Source organism: Notamacropus eugenii, chromosome 4 (assembly GCF_028372415.1).
Source record: "Notamacropus eugenii isolate mMacEug1 chromosome 4, mMacEug1.pri_v2, whole genome shotgun sequence".
NCBI classification, from domain to species: domain Eukaryota; kingdom Metazoa; phylum Chordata; class Mammalia; order Diprotodontia; family Macropodidae; genus Notamacropus; species Notamacropus eugenii.
Window position 1 is genome coordinate 171,808,469 of NC_092875.1, and position 13,328 is coordinate 171,821,796.

Here is a 13,328-nt window from a genome sequence, read left to right on the forward strand (position 1 = left end):
GCCATTGGACCCTTGGAATTAAGGTTAGGAACCCAGTGTTGTTGGAAGGAAGTGATATTTCAGTAGCATTGATGTCCCTACTGAAGGTGAGAAAACATCTTCAAGATCCTTTGCCCTAGGCCAAAACCCCAATCACTCTATGCTAGCTCTGATTCTGTAGAAGGATGACTCTGGACTGAGTAGTTTGGACTTCCTGGTATCTCTGAAATGACTTTAAATCCCTTTTAAAGCAATACTTGTTTATTAAATGAATGGTGTGTGCATGTCACTGTGAATAAGGCAAAGATAAAAAGTATGTGGTACCTAGTACAGTAGGGGTGGCATGTGTAGAGACATCATAGCAAGAAGATGGCCAATTTGAAGGACGGTAGGTCTGATGGCAGCTAGGAAGAGTGGGCTTTCCCCAGTTAGAAATGTTTTGGGTGGTAGTTTCAGTAATATGGCATGTTAGGAAGATGACTTCAGTAAAGCATGGATAAGAAGGGTCTGGGATGGAAGGTAGAGGCAATGTGAATGCTTCCAGGGCAAGAAGGGAGAGGGGGGAACAGAAGTACAAAAAAGTTGGTGATGGACAAAATGTGGAGCAAGAAGACCCTTCAGTACAATCTCCCTTATTGTGCAGGTGAGAAGACTAAGGTCAAGAGACAGGGAGTAATTTACCCAAAGGCACAACAGGAGCTAAGAGAGGCTCCCCAAGATTAGAACCCAGTTCTGGTTCATTGCTCTTTCTGCTACAGTGCATGGCCTTCACTAATTTCTCCTGTTCCCATTATGTAATTCAAGTTATTCCAGTAAACCAAAAGTTTAAAAAGAGTACCCATTTGTAACTCTTATTTATAATTATAAATTATATTTATTTATATAAATCATATAAATTTATATAGAGATAAAAATTATATGTACATAAATATAATATAAATTATAATTATAAATAATAAAAATATACATTGTTTATATGTGTGTGTAAATATTTGTAACTTTATTGTATATGTATCCCTTCTTTGAACATGCTGCTTTTGACTCACACTATGTCACCACAACATATTCATTGATTGCTGTATTCAAGATGTTTCTTTCTTTCCTCCAGATACACTTTTCACAGACATTAATTAGAACTAGAAAAAACCATAAAGATCAGCTTCTCACAATATCACAAATTCTCAGAGGTGGAAGGTACCTCAGAAGCCACTAGTCTAGCCAATACCCAAAAAGAAATTCCCATTGCAACATACCCAACAAGTAGTCATCCAGTTCTGCTTAAAGACCTCCAGGGACAAGAATTTCGTGACTTTCCAAGACAGCCCATTCTATCTTTGAAAGCTATAACTTTAGGAATTTCTGGTATCAAGCCTCTTGACTACTTTGACACTAGTGTTGATGTCTAGGGCCAAGAAGAGTAAGTTTATTTCCCCCCTCCTTTTTTTTCTACATGACAGGCCTTCAAACACATGAAAACAATTATCATTTCCTCACTGTCTTGTTTTCTTCAGGCTAAGACATCCCCATTTCCTTCAGCTAACCTTCATGTGGCATGGACTTGAGGTCCTTTATGATCCTACTCGCCTTACTCTGGATACTCTCCAACTTGTCAGTGGCCTTCCCAAAATGTGACACCCAGAGCTTAATGCAACTGCCCAGCTGAAGTTTAATCAAGACAGTGTACATTTTTTTTCCTAAGTTGGTTAGTGAATTTCCTTTTTGTCCACAGTCTCTTTAGACAACTGCCTTCTTTCCCCCATTCAGAATTGTTTCTCTCCATGTCAGAATTTTATTCTTGGGAACTTCCCATCCCCCCAGGGATGACCTTCCTTGAGAATTTTAGTCCATGGCATACTATCTAACCACAATATGTTTTAAATGAGAAAACTGAAGCCAAGAGGGCCCAAGGTCACATAGCTAAGAAGTAGTAGGACCCAGAAATTCTGACTCTAAGGCCAGTGCTTGTTCCATTATGTCAGGCTGATTTTAGTAGCTAGTTCATCTCTCACCTTTAAGTCCTCATCAGGGAATTGAGCACACAAAGGCTGATAACTGACAAAATAGCTTTTTAAGAGGGAGAAAAGTTGTAACCAGTGGGGTTAAATAGTGAAGCCATAGAACAGATCAGGTACAATAGAATATTACTCCTTGAGGGCAGTGACTTTGATATTTTTTTTCTGGTATCTCCAGTACCTATCACAGTGCTTAACACATAGTAGGCACTTAGTAAATGCTAGGTGAATGCATGAATGGTGTCTTGTGCTTCCACAAATCTAAAGCCCGTATATTCCAATCAACAAGCTGCTTGCAGAACCCTAACCCTAAACCCTAAAGTTGCTTACAAAAAGTATTTATTAAGAGTCTACTATACACCAGGCACTGTACTAAGTGCCAGGGGTACAAATACATACACATAGACAGTCCCTGCCCACAATAAACTTGTAATGAATTGGGAGAAGATAATACACCACAGGAAGCTGAAAATCCAGGTCCAGAGTATCCCATTGCTAAAACTGATGTGGAAGCAAAACTCCGCACCAAGAGTGGCCTTCTCGGTTTTTAGATGGGAGAAGTGTCTTGATTTATGAGAGTTGTTGTGGGTCCAGAGTGAGAATACATTAATAATAATAACATAATATATTACATAGTAATATATCATATATTAATATATCATAATAGTATAATATTAACATAATAGCCACAATAATAGCACACATTTATGTAAGGAGTGATTTGATCCCCCCAAAAGCAGAAGGGAGTATTTGATTATACAGATACACACACACTTTTTTATATAGTGCTCTGTGGTTACAAAAACTCATGCAGCGAACCTGTGACCTTGTGATCCCCACAAAGACCCTGTGAAGGAGATGATTTAAGGATTAATATCTTTTACTAATGATTTAACTTCCTTACTCTCTCCCAAAGACAGTTTTCCAGCTGTAGTCAAATTAAGTCAGATGGTTCCTTGATGAAGTTATAAAGGTAAAAAATGAAATCCTCATTGCCATGGATATTCATAGTTCAGGGTGGCTTGGAAAGGGGGGAAGAATACACAATATGGCTAAGCGAAATGGCCAAAATCCCATGCCTTAGAACTCTCAAATCATGACTCAAACTTAGGTCCTCCAGTTCCCTAGTCTGATGATCTTTCTACTACTTCAGGCCTCCCAAAAGTGGGTTTTTTTTTGTTTGTTTGTTTGTTTTCCAAAAATAAACTTCTACTAAGACTTCTTAGAAGAACAATTGAATATGTATATCCCACCATATTTCTCTGACTGATCTCAGCCAAGTCCAGTATATTTGTTTATGGATTTGTTTGTTTTAAATCCAAGGTGTAGCCCAGAAGCTTCCCACTAAACTTAGTTCTCATTTTAGGAATGTAAAAGTTAGTTTAGTTATTTTTTAATTTAATTCAATGCAGCAAATACTTATTAAGGGCCTACTTTGTATAGATCACAGTCCTAAGCAATGGTACAAATAGAAAATTTAGGTAATAGGCTCCCTGTCTTAGTGAAGCTTACAGAATTCCATCATACAGTGGAGATTCACGGAGTGACCAATCAATAATCATTTATTAAACCATGTGCTAAGCAATATGGCAGACAAATGAAATAATGCTTGCAATGCAATTCTTTGTTTCAGGATGATCCTTTCAATGTCTTCCTATTCCTCTTGTTTTACTCTGATTCTTTCTATTAGCTTTGGAGGTAGAAGAAAGCTCACAGGTCTTTTAGTTCATCCTCCCCTCAATTTTACAGATGACAGAATTGAGAGAATAACTTGCCCAAGGTCACACAGGTGGTATTAATAGTCAGAGGATTTCAGGATCAGTGGAATCCAGAACAAGCAAGCTACCTTCTTTTCTTCACAGGCCTTTGGGTTAGGGTCAATTCAGAACAGAGAGCGTTTCAGGTCGCAGAAGTTTCACTTCCCAAGCTTTTGCAGAATAAAGTCTCAAAAAGTAGCAAATGCTTCCAAGATGTCCTTGCCTTAGGAAAAGCAAGGAAAGCTGTGGAGTAGGGCTCCTAACCTAGAAAGCATAATGAAGGATCTAGCTCCTATTCCACCCTTGAACCCTGACATCTTAGCTGCCCACATCCGAAAAGCAGTTCTGCCTATGGATCCTGGTCAGCTCCAGATCCAGGAAACCTGAAGAATGCCTCGCTCTCTACTCTCATGTATAACTAGTTTAATTTTGCTGCTTCAGCCTCAAGGAATGAAGAGACTGTGATAAGATAGAAAGGGTACAAGTGATTGACATGTTAGTTAGAGATCAGTGATCACTGAAGGGGTTCAGGGCATAGGTGGCAATACGAACAAGCTGTTGGAAATTTTAAATTATTGTCAGCCTTTTAGGTATCTGATGCCTCTCACTCTCCCTGTTCCTACTCTTTCCCTCCCCACCCTTCACCATAGCAAAGATTTATATGAAATCTTGTAAATCAATCTCTCCTTTTCAAAATTATTTTAAACTTAAATACTAAAATTCAAAATAAGAAAAGAAAAAAGAAAGCATAGCCATGTGCAAAGCAGAATGTAAAAGAGGATTCAGAATATACTGCAATAAATTTCCATTTCAAGAAAGCCTATTTAATAAATACCACACATTGTGTTCAGGGCTGTCCGTCTTTTCTTTGCTTCCTGGTAAGTTTTCTTTTGTTCTCTGCTGTGCACTTTTTACTTTGTTCTTGTTACCCCTCTTCTCCCAGGGAGGCTACAGTGATGCACAGACAGACACACATACACACAGGCACACAAAGATAAATATACACGTACATATATACCTGGTGGGTTGGTTGTTGTCCTTTGTTCCTGAAGAGGACCAAAATGACATCACTATGCTAGAGTCAAGTTTCAATGTGTCTGACTGTGGCTGATCAGACCAATATGAGCTACCACAGGTTAGGCACAAATGGTCTGTGTGAACATTTGAGGTGGATTCTTATCCTGCATTTTCTTTGAGCTATTTCAATTCTGATTTGCTCATAGAGCACAGCACCCTTTCTGATGTGGGCATGCCATCCTGAGCAGTCCTGTGCTAGTGTCTCCCATGTTGCACAATCAACTCCAAAGTTCTTCAGACCTTGAGAGTGTCCTTATATTGCTTCTTCTGACCACCATGCGAACACTTGACCTGTGTGAGTTCTCCGTAAAATAGTATTTTTTGGAAAGCATATGCTTTGCATTCGAACAACATAGCCAGCTCATCATTGGAGCTGCGCTCTCTGAAGCAGAGTTTGAATACTTGGCAGTTTACTTCAAGCAAGCACCTCAATGTCTGGTACCTTATCCTGCCAGGTGATCCTCAGAATCTTCCTAAGACAGTTCAAATGGAAGCAATTCAGTTTCCTGGAATGGTGCTGATAGACTGTCCATGTTTCATAAGCATGTAACAATGAAGTCAGCACAATGGCTCTGTAGACCTTCAGTTTGGTAGTCAGTCTAATACCTCTTCTCTCCCAAACTTTTCTTCAGAGCCTCCCAAACACTGAGCTAGCTCTGGCAATGCATGCATCAACCTCATTGTCAATGTGTACATCCCTGGAAAGTACACTACCAAGGTAAGTGAACTTGTCCACAGCATTCAAAACTTCTTCATTTGCTGTAACCAATGGTTCTATGTATATATGGTGTGGTGGTGGCTGATGGAGCCCCTGTGTTTTCTTGGTGCTAACTGTTAGGCCAAAATTAGCAACAGAGAATTGATCCATACTTTGTTGCATCGCAGCTTCAAAGGCTGCATTGAGTGCACAGTCATCTGCAAACAGAAAGTCATGCACCAATATTCCCTCTACTTTGGTCTTGGCTTGTAACCTTTTCAAATTGAAGAATTTACTATCAGTACGGTAGCTGACCATGATGCCATGTTCATCCTCGTTGAAAGTATTCGACAGCATGACTGAAAACATCATGCTAAAAATCATGGAAGCAAGCACACAGCCCTGTTTCACTCCACTGGTGACTGGGAAGGTACGAGAGCATTGTCCACTATCCATGTCAGAATGTTCATGACCCCATTTAGGGTTTTCTTAGCAAAGATACTAGAATGGTGTGCCATTTCCTTCTCCAGCTTATTTTACAGATGAGAAAACTGAGGCAAACAGGCTTGAATGAGTTGGGTCACACACAGGGTCACACAACTAACAAGTATCTAGACTGGATTTGAACTCAGGTCTTCCTGATTCCAGCCTTCCACTGTGCCACCTAATTGCCCCACAGAATTCAGTAGTTCACTTATCACTACTAATACACTCAGTTGGGAGGCCAACATTCCAGCCTCATTGGGACATAAACAGTTTTGGCAGAACTGATAATTAGCCAAGTTAATGTTTCCACTCCTTTGACATTGTCCAATCGATTGGTCAAGTTTGATTATTTCCTGGGACCTTTTTTTGATGCCAGCTCCTCTCTTGATGGTAGCCTGGCTCCCTAAACAACCACACATGCTGCTGTTTTGGCTTCTTCTGGTGTTGGTTACCTGATACAGACACTTCCCCTGTCTTCAGCCCCTCCTGCTCCTAGTGATGCCCCCGCTTCCATCCACAGCAGGCCTCCAGGACTTGCAGGTATCAAAGGAAAGAGAAGAACCAAAAAAAGAAGCAATCTCATCTCAATTACAGGCTTGCAGTTTAGCAGATCATCATGAGGATTCAGTCCAGCAATGAGTCTTGTCACCTGGACTGAGCTGGCTCTAACCCGTGGATGGCAGGAGCCGAGCAGAGCAGCCTAGGGACAGGAGAGTCAGGAGTCAGTCAGAAGTTTAATTTCAAAGTGAGGGAAATGACTTACACACACATATGCTGGGACCCCACTCCTAGTGGGGGGGCCCACGTTAGTGCAGGCAGATCAATACCTAAACCAATGGCTTTGCAGTGGTCTATAGCCCAAGAATGAGAGGTGACAGCAACACTGAGAGAAGTTTGAGTCATAGTCGGGCTTTGTGACCAGAACCTGGGTGCTTGTCCAAGCACAGAGAACACCTGGTGCTGGTCAAAGCAACAATGATTATGTGATTTTGCCATAGGGTGAGACAAAAAGGATTGTTGTTAGGCCAAGCTCAGGGCATAGTTTGCTTGCTGGGCCTTAGCTCTGGAAAACAGGGTGTCTCCTAATATCTTGACAATTCATAATATACAGCCAGAAGCAGTCCCCCACACCTTTACACCCAGACTTCCCACATGATCCACTGGAAGAAGGAAAGGAAGAGCCTCATGTCTTTAGGATGGTAGGGAAGGGGAATACATTTATATGTATACATGTTTTCACCACCAAGAGAATATAAGTTCCTTGAGGGGACTTGTTTTTTTCCTTTGCATCCCCAACATCATGTCTGGCATGTGGTAGTTATTTAATGAATAAGTGTAATCGAAATCCAGCACCAAGCTAGGACTATTGGAGGGACCAGGATCTTGGTGCCTCTGGGTCACCAGCTTCTTTCCCTGGCCTAGGACTCATCTACTTTTCCCCACTGGACTGATCATTCCCTGTCTCATTCCCAGAATTCCCATTCTTCAATACAAAGTCCCTGAGTCTGATCGTTTTGGATGTTAGCAATAGGTAGGAAGCAGCTGGACTTTTTGCAAGAAGGATGGAATGCTCATCCCAAGGGAAGTGAAGGTGGATGTGGATAGGAAGCCAGAAAATGGGGACATTAAACTGTTGGGAAGTTTTTATGACTTGTCTCCTAGGAATGTCATGACTGGGAGTATCAGAGTTTGTATACAGCTAAAAATGACACTGTATCAGGAGAAATTGTCAATATTGATTTGTTGCTTACTGAAAATTTAAGAAAGATGAGAAAATCTACAAAATCTTGGTTTGTTGTATAAGGGCAATACTAATTATAGTGATTTACATGAACCGCTTATTATTCAAAATGATCATGTAGCATAGTAATTATTATGCACATAATAAAATGTGTGACAAATTAACTTAGCTCAATTCAATTTGATTCAATAAAGATTTAATAAATACTTACTACAAATAAGACCCTGTACTCTATACTGGGGAAAATCCAAAAATAAAACATGACAATTCTTACCCTCAAGCAACTTATTCTACTATAAGTTAGAATGTGACTGAGTGTTTAGGAAAGGTCAAACAGAGATACCTGAAATTCAAAAAATATTCAAAAAAGGAAGGATTGAGCATTTTTACTGTGACAATGAAAAGTAAGGGAAAGAGTTTCACCTGGCACGTGTTACCAACCAAAGATGTCTAGAAAGAGACCATTTGGTAGGAAGAGTGTGTGTGTGTGTGTGTGTGTGTGTGTGTGTGGTAAGCAAAGTCTAAAAAATTGACATTAGATGTAAATAAATGAAGGGTTGAATAGGGATCAGTTTGATGAGTTTATCAGGATATGCTCTTTGGTGCCTTTGTTGAGGAGAGCACAGAAGATGCCTGATTAGGTCTCAGTGACTGGAGAAACCTTACGATGACTTGGCTGCTCTGAAGAGGTGTCTAAGCAGTGTCTTTCTGGGGTGAGTTTCACCGATGTTGGTTCTCCCTCTTCACACACAGCCCTGCCCAAGATGAAGCAATTGGTTGGTGTTCTTGGAAGGATAACTGTGCTTCTGAAAGGACCTTCACCTCTCTGTGCCTATAAAGATAAGTTGACAGGCTTCTTTCTGCTTTTTTTGCCTTTTTCCCTTCAGTTAGTGGCATAATAAGGCTTTAGCAGGAGAGGTGAAATTCTCCACCTTTCTCCCTTCACTCTGCCAACAGGAGCTGACTCTCAAAAGAAAAACAGGACAAGCCGCATGTGGTTGCTCACATGGTCTGCAAAGAGATTTGTTGGGCAGTCCCATTGCTTTGTGAAAAAAAAATAAGCATAAGAGTTTAGGCATTAATCCTTATATCAAGAGAATGGGAATTTCCTGAGCAGCATTCCTCTTGGAGAGAGAAAAGGATTACTTATGTTGCCTCCTCAAGCTGGAGAATCATCAAGAGACTAGAGGCATGACAGGCGGGAGCAAAAAGTTCTGGACTGTTCTATTCAGATAGTTAGGTCCAAAGGAATCACTTATCTAGCAGCCCCAAAATGTGTTTCTCTTCCAGGAGATTTCTAAACCTGAGTTAGTACCTCCACTGTTTGCATTTCTCTGTCTCCTTCAATTTCTGGTTTGCCTTTTAAAGGCCAAAACCAGGAGTTCAGTCTTAGTATATGAATTGGCTATAAGTCACCAGCCTTAATGTGGTGGTGTTAAAGGAACAAGATGAGCGAGTGCCCAGGACCAGTTGAGTTCATACCCAAGAGTTGATCTTATCTAGGAATTTAAAGCTCCTGAACGTGTCATGGTGACACTGAATCTTCAGGGCAAAAGGGGGATGGAGGGTAGAAACCTTGTTTTTAAAAGTGAGGAAAGCACCAGAGAAGTGGGAGATTTGATTACTTTCAAGCTATTGAGTTCATTGTGTGTTTTCTACACTTTTTATGGGCTCCTATGAGTCTCTAGCATTTCAGGGATTTTCTTTAGGGAAGTAAAGGATACTACTTTACAGCATTTATTACCTGAAGTTCTTGTATAGGAGCTCAGAACTTTTACCTGCTTCTGTGGAACTCTAAAACAAGCTATATTCTGACATTTCCCAGGCTAAACTCTGGGTGAGGCAATTGAAGTCCAGAGAATATTGACTGGACCTAATCTATGTGAGCTCACCACTTGAGAGTCATGAGTTACATAAACTGGAAAGTTAGAAGATGGTTGAAAATTTTAGTTAAATCATTCATTTGATTTATGGATTACTACTTGGACTGGGAATGACAGGGTAATGTAGATGGTTACACCGTAGAGGCTGAATTGTGCTACTGGATTCTCATTGTTAGTATGTATTTGGATTGTGTGACTTGCTCTCATCTAGTGAAATGTTCTTGCTAATAGTAAGTAGCAAAATTGGGACAGGAACTCAGATTCCTTCATTAAAACTCATACTTTCTGATTCTAAAGCTAGCTCTCTTCCTTCTACATTTTATCTTAGCTCAAACAGGCCAAGAAGTTGCACCCTTAACCTTGCAGATGAAAAAAATGAACATCAATTTCACAACCACAGAAAATAAAAGGGAGTTTCATCATTTACCACCTTCCTCCACATCAGTGTCTTCTCAGCTTACTCCTTGCTTTGGTTAAAAAAAAAAAATAAAGATTCACTCAGCTCTGCATGTGAATGATTTTTAAGCAAACATCCCAGAATTTCTACGTGCAGACAAGCAATGTTCCCTTCCAAGTGATTCTCTTGGGAGGCCCATAACACCTCCATTCCAGTGATGCTTTCATACTCAACAAAATTTCAGAGCTTTTCTTATGAATCCCTGAGTCAATTAAAAACTTTTATTTTTATAAGCCACACAAGAAAACCAGTTTTATTCATTTATAAGGCCACACTTTGTTTCTGATTCTAAACCATAGCATCTGTTTTGTCTTCCAGAACTAGATTCTAGTCATTTTGGACTGCTTCTTATACCCACCCTCAATAAACAAATGCCACTACTAAGGATATTTAAAAGAATTTGCCAAAGGGTCTTTCGATAGGACAAAAGAAGACTACAAAAGATACAGAAACTAGGGTTTCTTCAGGAGCTGTAAATTCCTAGAAAAGATCAGCTCTTGGGTATGAACTCAACTGGTCCTGGACACTCACTCACCATGTTCCTTTAACACTACCACATTAAGACTGGTGATTCATAGCCAATTCATATACTAAGACTGAACTCCTGGTTTTGGCCTTTAAAAGGCAAACCAGAAGATGAAGGAGACAGAGAAATGCAAACAGTATAGGTACTAACTCAGAAAGCAATCTTATTTCCCAGAAGGAAAGTCTGTTTATCTTTGTGGCCCCTAGAATAACTATGTAGTCCCAGAAATGGAAGAATCATATGACCACAGAGATGGCGGCAGTGGAGTCACAAGGAGCTCCTGTGCCAAGTTGTGAGCTTCAGGAACGCAAGCCAGCCACGCTGGAGTAGTCTACTGGACCACGCAAAGGAGCTACAAGACCAAGTAGAAAGGTCCCTAACCCAAGCTGGATCTAGAACCAAGAATAAATTAGGAACCGGGAGCCCTGGTGTGGAGGAGCAAACCCAGACCTGGCTCTATGCTAGTACTGTGAATTATGAGGACTATACACATCCAGGAGGAAGAGTCACCACTATGGATAAACTCTGGATGTTTTCCCCTTTTGAAAGGGCTTCAACTTTATGATAGTACCATCAATCAAGAGAACTGTGCAAAATCGAGTGCCATACTAAAAGGGAGTTGCTTAATTCTATAGTATTTGTCTCTTGTTGTGGAATGAGGGATCTCAAGTCCAGGATTTTAGTATAAATGTGTGGTATTATAAATGTATAAGTACTTGAGGAAGTCAAGGCTCCCCAGAAAGGGAAGAATTATATTAATTTTTATGGTCTCAAGCATGGATCTTTTATATTTTTAATAGAATTATACATAAAGTCCATCTTATTTTTGATATGTGGCTAGTTGTATGGGAGCTGAGAGTCCTCCCATTTTTTGTGGAAACCTTACAACCTAATTTTGATGGTTTTGGAGAAATCTTAGGCAGGAGCATATCCCAAAAAGAAATTATTTAAGAGTGAAATCCTAAGATTGAATCCTATCATGTAAACTTAGATCTTTGGTTCTGGGTTGTGAGTTGCACGTGTTTTTCATTTGCTTTGTTTTTCCATTACAGATGATTAAGCCAATCTCTTTCCCATTGTTATGGGTCTGGCTGAGAATGAATTACAGCATTCAAGGACTTGATGCAATTAATAACATTTCATCTGTGGACAGGAGCATTTAGAAAACATCTCCATCCATAGAGAATACTACTTTTGTTTGCCCTTTGGACATCCTCAATATACTGTTGAATGTTTTAGGCAGCCGTTTATTTTGCTGCTGAACGGCTTTCTTGATGTCAATATTCAGGAGATCATTTGACAACATTATCCCCATAGCCCTATCAATCATGGGGGATCGCATGATTGTAACACAGGTGTGACAGACACCTAATTGAAGGAGAGCCTTCAAGTCTTCATTTTGTTCCATTGAGCCAAATAATTTGTAAAAATAACGAGTCAAGAGAAAGCAAGATTTCTACACATCTCAGTCAATTGCATATAATTGGAAAAGATGTGATCATCTGTATGATATTATCTATTTTAATTTTTCATCTGTTTATTGGCCTTCTGGTTTTTATGCACAAATGTTCCTAAAATGATATGGATTAAGTGAGCTAGATTAGAATTGATCTCTATTCAAACTGATTTTTGCTGTTATATGAGAAAAAACGGATTGCCTTCCATCCTCCTCTGTGAAGATTTGCAAATGAAAAGAACTCTAAACTTATGCCTACTATATCACTCTTTAAGGCTGCTTCTGTGCTCTTTTGACCTCCCCATTGTGGTGACTGTTTTACATTAGCTCAACTTCTCAAAGAAACTTTGATAATCATAGTCAATGTCTTTAATTTTATTCATTACCCATTTTCCAGAATCAGCTCATTGCGCAGGCCAGGCTGGAGTTGTTACAAATGCATAGTGCTCTCTTCTCATTTTGATCCTTTCTTCTCATTTATCTTTGGCTTAATCAGTAAAAATGATCTGAATGCACACACACTGCTAATTCTGAAATGACTGCTAGAGTTGTAAGTAGTTTCTTGTCTAGGATGTAGTCAGTTTCACTTTTTGTGATATCTTTAGGTTTATGCCACATTAAACTCAATTCAATAAGCATTTGTTAAATGTTTATTATCTATTATGTGCAAGGCACTGGGCATATAGAGACAAAAATGAACATATGCCCTGTCTCCACGGAGCATAAATTATACTGGGAAAGACAACATGTACACAAGTAAATATATAAAATAGGTACTAGTTAATATGTCAAGAGAGCACACTAACAATTGGGCCTTCAGAAAAAGTCTCATGTAGAAGTGACACGTAAACTGAGCTTTTGAGGGAACTAGGAATTCCAAAAAATGAAGGTAAGGGTGTGAATTCCAGATATGATGAACAGCCTATGCAAAGGCAATGTGGTGGGACATTATAACTTCCTTTCTGAAGAAAGTTTTATGATATACACCCATGAGGCTTCTGAGTAGCCAACAAGCTATTGGCCTCTCATTTTAGAACCATATTTTCCACTCTAGTTTTCACCATCAGTTGGTACCACCAGTGCCAACTTTTTCATTAAATCACTGGGTAGCAGCATCTATGTTGACTTAATTAGGAAGATCCTATCCGGTTTCCCATAGAGCTTCTTTACTCTTTCATCCTCTAGAATAGATGATAGCCCAGAGACTGTACCAAGACAGTAGAGTGAGAGGACCCAAGGAAGTCAGGCCCTCCCTCT

The 13,328-nt window shown here is 39.7% G+C and overlaps 1 long non-coding RNA gene across 1 annotated transcript; it reads left to right on the forward strand.

The window, feature by feature from the left end:
* The first annotated feature begins 902 nt into the window (after positions 1-902).
* Positions 903-12,709, forward strand: LOC140500771 (uncharacterized). Its single transcript, XR_011965865.1, has 2 exons — positions 903-5,543; positions 8,503-12,709. It is a non-coding gene; the product is annotated as an uncharacterized lncRNA (long non-coding RNA).
* The last annotated feature ends 619 nt before the right edge of the window (positions 12,710-13,328 follow it).